The following is a 14,676-nucleotide window of genomic DNA, read 5'->3' as shown; positions in this document are numbered from 1 at the left end:
GCCACCTGTGCATTCACACAGCCCCCACAATCAGCCTCCCACTGTGCCCTGACTCCATGTCTACCATGCCATGCCCTACCCTGCCCTTGCACTTGAGGCCTGCCTGCACCATGTCCTACCCCTACACTCCCCTTTTCTCCTACTTGACCAGCAGCACCCCACACCCCATGCCTCCAAGCACCAGAGTAGCACCCTCATCCTGCACCACACCCCACCTCTGCACTGCCACATCTTACATGTCCTGCAAATACAAAACCTTAGACAACTGAAAGAAATCAACTTCCAGAGTAACGGTATCAAGATAATTAAATGCCTCAAAGTCAACAGAAAATCACAAAGCACATGAAAATGCAGACAGATATAGCCCAGCTAAAAACACATGGAGCCCAGAATGGGAATGAGGGCTTGAAATTCTGCATAGCTTAATGTAATGTGGATATATTCCAGATATGTTGAGCAGATAATTTTAAAGTGTTGGCAAAGTCCCTTAAAGATGGGAGAAAAAATATGGAACTATTAAGCTTTACCACTGGGGAAATCCATGAACTGTCTCAAACACTGGGGACTCCCAAGTCAATAAGCCAAGCCCTTTGTATTGAGGCTTGCTCTTATGAAGCTTATTCATGTAGTGGAGAAGCTAAGCCTACCAATAATTATGCCTAATAGTTACTTCCAGAGGACCTCTTCTGTTGCTCAGGTGTGGCTTCTCTTGCTCTAAGCCCAAGTCTGCAAGTAAAATCATTGCCCTCCCCACTATGTGGGACATGATATCCAGGGGTGAAAGTCTCCCTGGCAATGCAGGATAAGAATCCCAGGGATGAGCCTGGCCCTGGCACCGAGGGATCAAAAATGCCTGTCTGATCAAATGGGGGAAAAGAATTGTAACAAAATAAGGTATCAGTGGCTGAGAGAGTTCAAATAAAGCCAAGAGGTTATTCTGAAGCCTACTCATACAAGCTTTAGCTAGATATTGTTTATTTACCATAGTATGCCAAACCCCAACAAAAACCATTCCTGCCAATCCGAAAGAACACCTAAGCCTCTATCTGAGTTTCAATAAAAGTTCAACACACTATGATTACTTTCCAGAAACCTACAACCTCCAAATGGGTTCCTAGGTCAGGTAAGTCCTGAAACTCAGAGGGCCCGGCCACTCCAAAACATCAACTAGTTCCATTCCCCTATCCCATATTATCAACAGCCCTTTCCTACATGAAAAAGTTGGACTGGTCATAGACCAAATACCCCTAAAAACTGGGAGAAAGATGAAAGGAGAAGATGGAATTATAAAAGAGAAGATGGGTTTTAACAATAAAAATGACTGCTGAATCATTACATCAATATTTCTTTTAGTCTCCAGCGTCTTGGAGCAGCTAAAAGGAAAAACCTAAAATTGTGGAACTATAATCCATACCAAACTCTGAAATCTTTTCCATAATTACTTTATGCTTTCTTACAATATACTTTGAAATTTATCACTTTTTTGTGTTTATGTTATATTTCACAATAAAACAACTGGATGTGTAAAAAAACTTACTGGCACAACAGACACATAAATTATTGCATAAAATCCCTATTCTACTTCCCACCCTCATGTCAACCAACTTTGCAACTGCTCCTCTTGGGTCTGAGAACACTGGGCTCTCAACCAACTCAGTGTCTGGCAATATTCCAACATCAGCTTAATGAACTACTGGCAACTTTTAGGCATTACAGGCTTCCCCTAAAACAGTGGTCCCACAAGCAAAACTGTGCCAACAATAGAGCTCTTTACAAAAAGCACTCTTGGATCTTCCGCCACCATTTTAAATCCAGCTCCATACAACGCTCTGCCACAGCTGCTACTGGAAATCTCCCTGTGCACCAGCATCCCTGCTGCCGACAACTCCACCACCAGGATGGACATGAACAAGTACAGCAAATAGAGAAATTCAGAGAGGGATCCAAGACTAACATGAGCAAGTATCAGCAAGAGAACGGTAAAATGTTTACGGGAGGCTTGAGCTGGGATATATTCAAGACAAATCTGACTATCTGTCTTGATTTGGAGAGGTTGAAGGTTGCACAATTAAAACAGATCCAGTCACTGGAAGAACATGAAGATTCGGATTTGTGCTTTTCAAAGATGCTGCTAGTGTTGATAAGGTTTTGAAACTGAAAGAATGAAAACTGAATGGCAAATAGACCCCCAAAAGGGCCAAATTTTAAAAAGGAAGAATTTCCTCAAAAAAGTTTTTGTGGGCAGACAGAGCTCAGATCTTCAAAAGAGCAAACAAAAGAATATTTGGGAGCATTTGGAGAGAGAGAAAATACTGAACTTCCCATGGATACAAAAATAAATTTAAGAAGAGGGTTTTGTTTTATCACACGTACAGATGAAAAGCCAGCAAAGAAATTATAACAAAGCAGATATCATCAAATTGGTTCTGGGGAAGTATATAATCAAAGTTACATAACCCAAAGAGGTATATAAGCAGCAAAAGCAACAACAAAAAAGGAGAAAAAGGAGCTGCAGCTACTGGACAAGGTGGTGCTTGGGGTTGTGGACAAGGTCAGGACCAAAACTGAAACCAAGGATTTAATAACGATTATCACCAAGAATACGGAAATTACAATAGTGCCTATGGTGGTTATTTTAGTTTGTTAAAGCTGCCGGAATGCAATATACCAGAAACGGAACAGCTTTTAAAAAGGGAATTCATTAAGTTGAAAGTTTACAGTTCTAAGGCTATAAAAAGGTCCAAACTAAGGCACTGAGAGACAGATACCTTGGTTCAAAAAAGACCGATGGAAAAGGGTCTGAAATACATTTGTCAGCTGGGAAGGCACGTGGCTGGCATCTGCTGGGGTCTCTAGCTTCTTGTTTCAAAGGATTTCCCCGGGAGCATATTCCTTCTGCATCTCCAAAGGTCTCCAGTTATATGGGCTCTGTCAGCACTGAAGCTTTTTCCAAAACTGTTTCCTCTTAAAGGGCTCCAGTAAGCAGCCCCACCCTTTTATAGGTGGAGACACATCTCTATGGAAGTCACCTAATCAAAAGGTACCACCCACAATTAGATGGGTCACATCTCCATGGATACAATAAAAAAGATCTCACCCAGCAATGAGGTGAATCCTGAATGAGGATTAAAGAACATGGATTTTCTGGGGTACATAACAGTTTCAAACCAGCACAGTGGAAATCAGAACTATAGTGGCTATGGCAGATATGATCATACTTGGTATAACTATGGGAACTATGAATATGCACAGGGATAAGCAGACTACAGTAGCCAACAGAGCACGTTTGGCAAGGCATCTCGAAGGGGTGGCAATCACCAACCAATTACCAGCCATACTAAAAGAGGACCTTAGAGAAAACAGGAAGAAATGCTAAAGTATCCCATCTTACAGGACAATGTTGAAGATTGGTCTTCTGTTGCTCTAAGATGATTATTTTGTAAAAGACTTTATAGTGTACAAGGCACAACTGTCCAACTGTTCATAGCTGTCATTTAGTTTTCTTAAACTTTATTCTTTGCTATTTGTGTTATGCCTTGGGATGGATTTGTGTTTATACACATTTTATTTGTATGATTTCATCTAAACCTCAAATTCTTCCTATTGTGATTGTTTTTCTGTGTCAGGTACTAAATAGCTCTGTAAAAACATAATTTTAAATAAGCAATAATGAACACATAGTTTACTTTGGAGGGAGTGTTGGTCCATAGGGAGGAACATGGTCCTTCCCAAATAGCCAGTCAAGTGTTATCTGTTCCCAATTTTTGTAGATGCATTCTTTTTGGGGGGGGAAGAGGGGGGTAGGAGGGTGCAGGATCCAGGAGTCGAACCCAGGTTTCCCACATGCAAGGTGAGCATTCTACCACTGAACCATCCATGCACCCCATTTTTGTAGATGCATTCTCTGTTCTAGGTTTCCTCTCCCTGTTAACCTAGGCTTCCACCACAGCTGAATAATATCCTTTCCCTCTATATCTGGAGACATCGTCGTGGTAGTGTGATTACATTTTGGAAAAAAAATTGCTTTTTAATGGTACAAAACAGTAGCACCTTTTATGAACAGAAAAGATTTTGTGTTGTTCCTATTTGGAAAACCATCTGTTATGACTTGCTAATTCTTCAGAGTCCGTGATCTCCTAGAAAAACTTTAGCTAATTACAATACGACGTCAACATCTCCAGATATATACACAGGGACCAACCACTGTAAAACTGTGGTAGGAGCTACAGCTAACTGAATTTAAGAGGGTCAAAAGTAGTTATCAAGGCTCTATCTAAGCCCAACTCTGTAAGAGAAATTGCCCTCCCCCCTACATGGGACACAATATCCAGGGGTGAAACTTTCCCTGGCAGTATGGGAGATGACTCCCAGGACTGAGTCTGGTCCTGGCACCATGGGATCAGCAATTCCATCCTGGCGGTACAGGAGATGACTCCCGGGGCTGAGTCTGGTCCTGACACCGTGGGGTCAGCAATTCCATCCTGATCAAAAAGGGGAAAGGAAGTGTAACTAATAAGGTATCAGTGGCTGAGAGAGTTCAAATAGAGTCGAGAGGGTACACTGGAGGGCATTCTACTGCAAGCTTCAGTTAGACACTGCTACCTATCGTAACTTGCCAAGCCCCAAGCAAAACCATTTCAGCCAATCCTAAAGAACACCTAGGGAACTATATAAGATTCTACAAAGGTTCCAAGCACTGAGGTAACTTTCCAGAAACCTACAACCTCCAGCTGGGTCCCTGAACCAGATAAATCCTGAAACCTAGAGGGCCCAGCCTCTCCAGTACATCAGTTAGTTCCATCTCCCTACCCTATATTATTGACAGCCCCTTCCAACATGAAAAAGTTAGAATGGCTGTAGCCAAATAACCCTAAAGAGTGCAACAGGCAGATCAAAGGTGATGGTAGCGTTACACAGAGGGTTTAACAAATGAATACGACTGCTGAATCATTAAACTGATATTTCTTTTATTCTCAAGTATGTTAGAGCAGCTAGAAGCAAAAACCTAAAATTGTGGAATTGTAACCCATGCCAAACTCTGAAATCTGTTCTACAACTAATTGTTGTGCTGTGCTTTTAAATTTATTACTTTTTTGTATATACGGTATTTTTCTCAAAAAAAAAGTCTACTGTGATGCTAAAAAATATTTATTCCTTCTTGCCTCCTATATTCTGCAACAGCTGGAAGGAAAAATCTGAGATGATGGTATGGTAACCTATGACAAACTATGGGATATGTCCTTAGCTACTTAAGGAAGAGGCTTTGAAAACTATTGCTTTTTTTCTTTCTTTGGTTTGTATATATGTTATATTATACAATAAAAAAGTTTTAAAAAAAAGTAGTTAGCAAGGGAAACCCAGCAGGCGGCAAAGATGGCAAACAATACCGGCCAGAGCTGCGGAAGCCGTGCAGAAAACGGGGCCGTGTCAGCAGAGCAGGTAATTGCTGGGTTCAACCATGTTCAGCAGAAACTGCGAGGCCTGGCATCCAAAGCTGCTGAGCTGAAAATGGAATTGAATGAGCAGTCTAGTGACTGATATGCTGAAAGAGGTAGATGACCCAGCAACTGCTACCACATGGTTGGAGGAGTGCTGGTGGAGCAGACTGTACTGCCTGCACTGGAGAATAACAAGGAGCAGATCCAGGAGATTATTGAGATGCTAACAGAGCAGCTTCAGGCAAAAGGATAAAAACTAAAAGAATTCTGGGAAAAGCACAATATCCATCTCATGGGGAAAGATGAGAAGCCAGCAAGCAAGGACAATTCAGAAGGGACAGAAGCTAAGGCCAACTCAGACCAAGTGTTGGTCTTTTAGGGAACAAAGCCTTTGCAGTTTATTCTACCCTGAATCCTATGTCTAATTTCTTTGTCATTATTATTATTATTTTCTCTGCTATTATAATATTTTTTATTAAAGGCTTGGGTCATTTTTAAAAAAAGTACTTAGCAAATTTAAAGGATTTTGGCAGACAGACATAAATTTACCCACTAAAACTAAATTAAAAGAGGAAGAAAAACTGAATCAAAAGTTGTTACTCTAGGTAAGATATTTGAAGTAACAACAGAATAAAATCATATTAAATTGGTATTATGCTACAGCCACCTTTGAACCGAACAAAATGCTCTCTGTTTGGGCATTCTTAGGGAGCAATGATGGAGGTAACTGCCCCTGTGGTGTAAATTATTAGAAAAACTCATAGTAGTAAATCTCATCATTTTAATGCAGTTGCATGAACCTGAGTAGTTAAGCACTTCCATATCCAACATAGGAAGGAGTAGTGGCAAAAAAAATGGTTTAAATCTTTTGTATATTACTGCAAATCTCAAGTGTGACAGTTAATATTATAGCAGATCTCCCTTGTCTTGGAGGACTTTTTGTGTAAATAGTGCCAAACTTGGAATTTTGTTTTCAGTACAGTTAACTGGGTTTAGGGAAAATTTGTTTACATGGTTGCACATTAGCTCGATGGGATCATCATGAAAAAAGCTTATTCATGGCACACTAGTTGATTTAACAAACAAGTATACATTTTTTATGTTGATGAACCTGCTTTTACAAAAATTTGATGCCTGCAACTAGTTTCTTTTTTTCCTATGTTTGTATTTGCTAGGCTATTAAGTCAAATGCTCTTAGCCTTGTTCCTTTGTTGCTTTTTGACCTTACACGTAGGTCAAGTACCAATGCTGGCTATCACAAAGGAGTCTCTGTTCTTTTAACATAGCAATCTTAATAAGGAACTGAAGGCGGGTTATGTTATTTTAAGTTGTATTATCAAAGTCAGAGATGCAGTGTCTTTAGGGTGGTAAATTCTGTAAATTCAGATTTATGACTAGGTGACAAGCTGATGCTGAGGCTGTCCTTTCCCTGATCAAAAGTAAACAAAGGTTTTGTTTGTTTTTTAAAAAAGAGGGTTTCCGCATTCATGAACCCTTTTAGCTGCATTTGCATTTTAAGCAACCATAGCCTCTTCAAGAAATTAGGCTAGGAGAACTGGATATCCATATCCGAAGGAATGAAAGAAGACCCCCACCTCATAACCAATATAAAAATTAACTCAAAGTGGATCAAAGACCTAAATGTAAGAGTCAGTACCATAAAACTTCTAGAAGAAAATATAGATAAATATCTTCAAGTCCTAGTGATGGGAGGTAGTAGCTTAGACCTTATGCCCAAAGCACAAAAAAAATGAAAGAATAGACACATGGGAACTCCTCAAGATTGACTATTTCTGTGTTTCAAAGGACTTTTTCAAAAGATGAAGAGGCAGCCAACTCAATAGGAGAAAATATTTGGAAACCATATATTTCATAAGGGTTTGCTATTTAGTATATATAAAGAAATCCTACAACTCAACAACAAAAGGGCAAACAACCCAATTATAAAATGGGCAATAGATATGAATAAACACTTTTCCAAAGAGGAAATACAAATAGCTAAAAAGCACATGAAAAGATGTTCATCTTCATTAGCTATTAGGGAAAAGCAAATCAAAACTACAATGAGATATCATCTCATGCCTATAAGAGTGGTAGCTATTAAACAATCAGGTAACCGCAGATGTTGGAGAACATGTGGAGAAAATGAAACACATGTTCACTGCTGGTGGAAATGTAAAATGGTATAGCCACTGTGGAGGAAGACAGTTTGGCGACTCCTCAGAAAACTAAATATCAAGTTGCCCTACAACCTGACAATTCTGCTGTTCAGTACACACCCAGAAGATCTAAAAGCATGACATGAAGATATTTGCACCCTGAAGTTCACAGTGGCATTATTCACAATGACCAAAAGATGGAAACAATCCAAGGGTCCATCAATAGTTAAGCGCATAAACAAAATGATATATACATATAGCAGAATATCATGCAGTAATAGAAAGGAATGAATTCCTGAAGTATGTAACAACATGGATGAAACTTACACAAAAGGACATATACTATATAATTTCACTGATATGAATCACCAAGAAAATGTGAACTCAGAATCTTAAAATGCAGAATACAGGTGGCCTAGTGATAGACAGAAGCTAGAGAAGAAGGAGTAGTTACCTATTATGTACAGATTTGTTAACAAGGTTGATCTTAAATGTTTGGAAATGGATAGAACCGATAGTAGTTTATTATTAGGATTATAAGTAATAGCATCTATTGAAGGTGAATATGACTGAAATGGGTTGTCCAAAATCATGTCTCTCACCAATTAACAATACAAATACAAATAAGTTCTTGCATGAACTACTTCAAATGTATTGTATAGAGAGTCAATAATAGAGTGGTATATAGGAAAAATTACCTATTGCATGCTATGGACTATATTTAACAGCAACACCTTACTAGTACCACACCAATTCTAGAGGTAAGTAATTAGGAAGTATAAGGGATATGGGGAGTTTGGGGTTTTCTTTTTTGCATGTGGCTGTGTATATCTGTTATTTTTCTCTCTGGAGCAATGAAGATTGTCTAAAATTGAGAGTGAAGGCATGGAGCCTAGAATAGTGAATGAGAATTGGTGATTCAGTATAGCTTAATGTAATATCATGATACATTTCAGAGTACTTTGGACAGCATCTGCAAAGTCCTTTATGAGACTGGAGGAAAATATGCAAGCATTAACTTCCCCACCTGGGAAATTTCTGATATTTTCTCAAACACTGGTGACTCCCAACTTAATAAGCCATGCCCTCAATCTTGAGACTGGCCCTTATGAAACTCATTTCAGTAATACTAAAGCTAAACCTACTTACAAACACACCTAAGGGTCATCCCCAGAGAACTTCTTTTGTTGCTCAGATGTGGCCCTTCTCTCTCTAAGCCCAAATTTGCAAATAAACTCATTACCCTTCCCCCATGTTGGACATGATTGGCAACATGGGGCAAGCATGACTCCCAGACATGAGCCTGACCCTGGCACTGGGGGATCAACGTGTTTCCTGACCAAAAGAGGGAAAAGAAACGTAACAAAATAAGGTATCAGTGGCTAAGAGAGTTGAAATAAAGTCAACAGGCTATTCCAGAAGTTTCTCTGGAATGCATGCTTCATCTAGATACTGCTAATTGCCATGTGTTCTAGTTAGCTAGCTGCTGGAATACAACATATCAGAAATGGAATGGCTTTTAAAACGGGGGCTTTTAATGTTGGTAGTTTACATTCTAAGGCCAAGAAAATGCCCCGATTAAAACAAGCCTATAGGAATGGGGAGCCAAGATGGCGGCTTAGTAAGGTGCATGTGTCTTAGTTCCTCCTCCAGAACAACTACTAAATAACCAGAAACAGTACAGAACAGCTCCTGGAGCCACGACAGAGACCAGACACACAGTGTACCCCAGTCTGGAACGGCTGGAATGGCTGGACCGGCTGTGAGACTCCACAGTGGTGAGTTCCTCAAGCGGCGCACGCTTCCCCGGGCCATGGCGGCTGGCGCCCCTCCTTCACAGGCGGCTTCCCGGACTGACTGAGAGTCTCGGAGAGGCGAGTTCCCCAAGACGCGGCAGCCAGCGGCCGGCACCCACCCCTCACGGGCGGCTTCTCGGATCAGCGAGTTCCCCAAGCCGCGGTGGCCGGCGACTGCTGCCCCTCCCCCACAGGGGGCTTCCCGGTCTGGCTGCGAGGCTCGAATCAGCGAGTTCCCCAAGCCACAGCGGCCGGCGACCGGCGCCCCTTCCCCACAGGTAGCTTCCCGGAGGGAAAGGAAAGAGTCTCCAACAGTAACAGGGACTGAGTCCAACCAAACACCAATAGTGGCATTAATAAACAAATTCTGACTACTAAAAATAGGCCCCCAGCTCAGGCGAAACTGATCAAAGCAGAAGTCGCCTATTGGGCTAACTGAAAAAGAGGAAAGGGGGCGAAACAGAGCCTTCTGTGGCTGTTTCTACGGAGGCTTGGTCGCCTCTGGACTCAGTGCCGGGATTACACAGGTTGCACCTGCCCCAAACACAGAAACAGGCTGCTTTCAGGGCTCTCTACCACCTGAACCTTTCCCACGGAAGGGGTGAAACGCAACTCAGGTGGAATCCCTCTCTCAAGGAATTCAGATCCCAGGACTTTGCAATTTGAAGCCATTAAAACCAGCCTACAACCTTTCCTCTGTCTCCACCACGCACCCAGCAGGGAGAGCCTTCCAAACTTAAAGGAGCCACAACATTTTTTGTCGGTGGGACCCTCAGACACACAAGCGCCACATACTGGGCAGAATAAGAAAAACAGAGCCCAGAGACTTCACAGGAAAGTCTTTCAACCTGCTGGGTCTCACACTTAGGGAAATCTGATTAAATGTCCAGACGCCAGCAAAAAATAACAAATCACACCAAGAAAATTGAAGATATGGCCCAGTCAAAGGAACAAACCAATAGTTCAAATGAGATACAGAAGCTGAGACAACTAATTCTGAATATACGAACAGAAATGGAAAACCTCTTCAAAAACCAAATCAATAAATTGAGGGAGGACATGAAGAAGGCAAGGGATGAACAAAAAGAAGAAATGGAAAGTCTGAAAAAACAAATCACAGAACTTATGGGAATGAAAGATACAGTAGAAGAGATGAAAAAAACAATGGAAACCTACAATGGTAGATTTCAAGAGACAGGTTAGAATTAGTGAACTGGAGGATGGAACATCTGAAATTCAAAAAGAAACAGAAACTATAGGGAAAAGAATGGGAAAATTTGAGCAGGGGCTCAGGGAACTGAATGATAATATGAAGCACACAAATATACGTGTTGTGGGTGTCCCAGAAGGAGAAGAGAAGGGAAAAGGAGGAGAAAAACTAATGGAAGAAATTATCGCTGAAAATTTCCCAACTCTTATGAAAGACGTAAAATTACAGATCCAAGAAGTGCAGCGCACCCCAAAGAGAATAGATCCAAATAGGCGTTCTCCAAGACACTTACTAGTTAGAATGTCAGAGGTCAAAGAGAAAGAGAGGATCCTGAAAGCAGCAAGAGAAAAACAATCCATCACACACAAGGGAAACCCAATAAGACTATGTGTAGATTTCTCAGCAGAAACCATGGAGGCAAGAAGACAGTGGGATGATATATTTAAGTTACTAAAAGAGAAAAACTGCCAACCAAGAATTCTATATCCAGCAAAATTATCCTTCAAAAATGAGGGAGAAATTAAAACATTTTCAGACAAAAAGTCACTGAGAGAATTTGTGACCAAGAGACCAGCTCTGCAAGAAATACTAAATGGAGCACTAGAGTCAGATACGAAAAGACAGAAGAGAGAGGTATGGAGAAGAGTATAGAAAGAAGGAAAATCAGATATGATACATATAATACAAAAGGCAAAATAGTAGAGGAAAGTATTACCCAAACAGTAATAACACTAAATGTTAATGGACTGAATTCCCCAATCAAAAGACATAGACTGGCAGAATGGATTAAAATACAGGATCCTTCTATATGCTGTCTACAGGAAACACATCTTAGACGCAAAGATAAACATAGGTTTAAAGTGAAAGGTTGGAAAAAGATATTTCATGCAAATAACAACCAGAAAAGAGCAGGAGTGGCTATACTAATATCCAACAAATTAGACTTCAAATGTAAAACAGTTAAAAGAGACAAAGAAGGACACTATCTACTAATAAAAGGAACAATTCAACAAGAAGACATAACAATCATAAATATTTACGCACCGAACCAGAATGCCCCAAAATACGTAAGGAATACACTGCAAACACTGTAAGGGAAATAGACACATATACCATAATAGTTGGAGACTTCAATTTCCCACTCTCATCAATGGACAGAACATCTAGACAGAGGATCAATAAAGAAATAGAGAATCTAAATATTACTATAAATGACCTAGACTTAACAGACATTTATAGGACATTACATCCCACAACAGCAGGATACACCTTTTTCTCAAGTGCTCATGGATCATTCTCAAAGATAGACCATATGCTGGGTCACAAAGCAAGTCTTAACAAATTTTAAAAGACTGAAATCATACACAACACTTTCTTGGATCATAAAGGAATGAAGTTGGAAATCAGTAATAGGCAGAGTGCCAGAAAATCCACAAATACGTGGAGGCTCAAGAACACACTCTTAAACAACAAGTGGGTAAAAGAAGAAATTGCAAGAGAAATTAGTAAATACCTAGAGGCGAATGAAAATGAAAACACAACATATCAAAATTTATGGGACGCAGCAAAGGCAGTGCTAAGAGGGAAATTTATCGCCCTAAATGCCTATATCAGAAAAGAAGAAAAGGCAAAAATGCAGGAATTAACTGTCCACTTGTAAGAACTGGAGAAAGAACAGCAAACTAATCCCAAAGCAAGCAAAAGGAAGAAATAACAAAGATCAGAGCAGAAATAAATGAAATTGAAAACATGAAAACAAAAGAGAAAATCGATAAGACCAGAAGTTGGTTCTATGAGAATATCAATAAGATTGATGGGCCCTTAGCAAGATTGACAAAAAGAAGAGAGAGGATGCAAATAAATAAGATCAGAAATGGAAAAGGAGACATAACTACTGACCTCACAGAAATAAAGGAGGTAATAACAGGATACTATGAACAACTTTACACTAATAAATACAACAATTTAGATGAAATGGACGGGTTCCTGGAAAGACATGAACAACCAACTTTGACTCAAGAAGAAATAGATGACCTCAACAAACCAATCACAGGTAAAGAAATTGAATTAGTCATCCAAAAGCTTCCTAAAAAGAAAAGTCCAGGACTAGACGGCTTCACATGTGAATTCTACCAAACATTCCAGAAAGAATTAGTACCAACTCTCCTCAAACTCTTCAAAAAAACTGAAGTGGAGGGAAAGCTACCTAATTCATTCTATGAAGCCAACATCACCCTCATACCAAAACCAGGCAAAGATATTACAAAAAAAGAAAACTACAGACCAATCTCTCTAACGAATACAGATGCAAAAATCCTCAACAAAATTCTAGCAAATCGAATCCAACAACAAATTAAAAGAATTATACATCATGACCAAGTAGGATTCATCCCAGGTATGCAAGGATGGTTCAACATAAGAAAATCAATTAATGTAATACACCATATCAACAAATCAAAGCAGAAAAATCACATGATCATCTCAATTGATGCAGAGAAGGCATTTGACAAGATTCAACATCCTTTCCTGTTGAAAACACTTCAAAGGACAGGAATACAAGGGAACTTCCTTAAAATGATAGAGGGAATATATGAAAAACCCACAGCTAATATCATCCTCAATGGGGAAAAATTGAAAGCTTTCCCCCTAAGATCAGGAACAAGACAAGGGTGTCCATTATCACCACTGTTATTCAACATCGTGTTGGAAGTTCTAGCCAGAGCAATTAGACAAGAAAAAGAAATACAAGGCATCAAAATTGGAAAGGAAGAAGTAAAACTATCACTGTTTGCAGATGACATGATACTATACGTCAAAAACCCTGAAAAATCCACAGCAAAACTACTAGAGCTAATAAATGAGTACAGCAAAGTAGCAGGTTACAAGATCAACATTCAAAAATCTGTAGTGTTTCTATACACTAGCAATGAACAAGCTGAGGGGGAAATCAAGAAACAGATTCCATTTACATTTGCAACTAAAAGAATAAAATACTTAGGAATAAATTTAACTAAAGAGACAAAAGACCTATACAAAGAAAACTACAAAAAAACTGCTAAAAGAAATCACAGAAGACCTAAATAGATGGGAGGGCATACCGTGTTCACGGACTGGAAGACTAAATATAGTTAAGATGTCAATCCTACCTAAATTGATTTACAGATTCAATGCAATACCAATCAAAATCCCAACAACATATTTTTCAGAAATAGAAAAACCAATAAGCAAATTTATCTGGAAGGGCAGGGTGCCCCGAATTGCTAAAAATATCTTGAGGAAAAAAAACGAAGCTGGAGGTCTCACCATGCCGGACTTTAAGGCATATTATGAAGCCACAGTGGTCAAAACAGCATGGTATTGGCATAAAGATAGATATATTGACCAATGGAATCGAATAGAGTGCTCAGATATAGACCCTCTCATCTATGGACATTTGATCTTTGATAAGGCAGTCCAGCCAACTCACCTGGCACAGAACAGTCTCTTCAATAAATGGTGCCTAGAGAACTGGATATCCATATGTAAAAGAATGAAAGAGGACCCATATCTCACACCCTATACAAAAGTTAACTCAAAATGGATTAAAGATCTAAACATTAGATCTAAGATCATAAAACAGTTAGAGGAAAATGTTGGGAGATATCTTATGAAACTTACAATTGGAGGTGGTTTTATGGACCTTAAACCTAAAGCAAGAGCACTGAAGAAGGAAATAAATAAATGGGAGCTCCTCAAAATTAAATACTTTTGTTCATCGAAGAACTTCATCAAGAAAGTAGAAAGACAGCCTATACAATGGGAGACAATATTTGGAAATGACATATCAGATAAAGGTCTAGTATCCAGAATTTATAAAGAGATTGTTCAACTCAACAACAAAAAGACAGCCAACCCAATTACAAAATGGGAAAAAGACTTGAACAGACACCTATCAGAAGAGGAAATATAAATGGCCAAAAGGCACATGAAGAGATGCTCAATGTCCCTGGCCATTAGAGAAATGCAAATCAAAACCACAATGAGATATCATCTCACACCCACCAGAATGGCCATTATCAACAAAACAGAAAATG

The 14,676-nt window shown here is 39.6% G+C and overlaps 1 protein-coding gene and 1 pseudogene across 2 annotated transcripts in view; one reads left to right on the top strand and one right to left on the bottom strand.

Annotated features, from left to right (window-relative positions):
- BMPR2 (bone morphogenetic protein receptor type 2) overlaps positions 1-14,676 on the bottom strand; it is a 250,850-nt gene that overhangs the window by 191,857 nt on the left and 44,317 nt on the right. The window lies entirely within an intron of this gene.
- Positions 5,374-5,982, top strand: LOC143676841 (prefoldin subunit 2 pseudogene; annotated as a pseudogene).

The sequence above is a fragment of the Tamandua tetradactyla genome, chromosome 3 (genome assembly GCF_023851605.1).
Source record: "Tamandua tetradactyla isolate mTamTet1 chromosome 3, mTamTet1.pri, whole genome shotgun sequence".
Taxonomy (NCBI): domain Eukaryota; kingdom Metazoa; phylum Chordata; class Mammalia; order Pilosa; family Myrmecophagidae; genus Tamandua; species Tamandua tetradactyla.
This window is presented reverse-complemented; position numbering and strand designations above follow the sequence as displayed.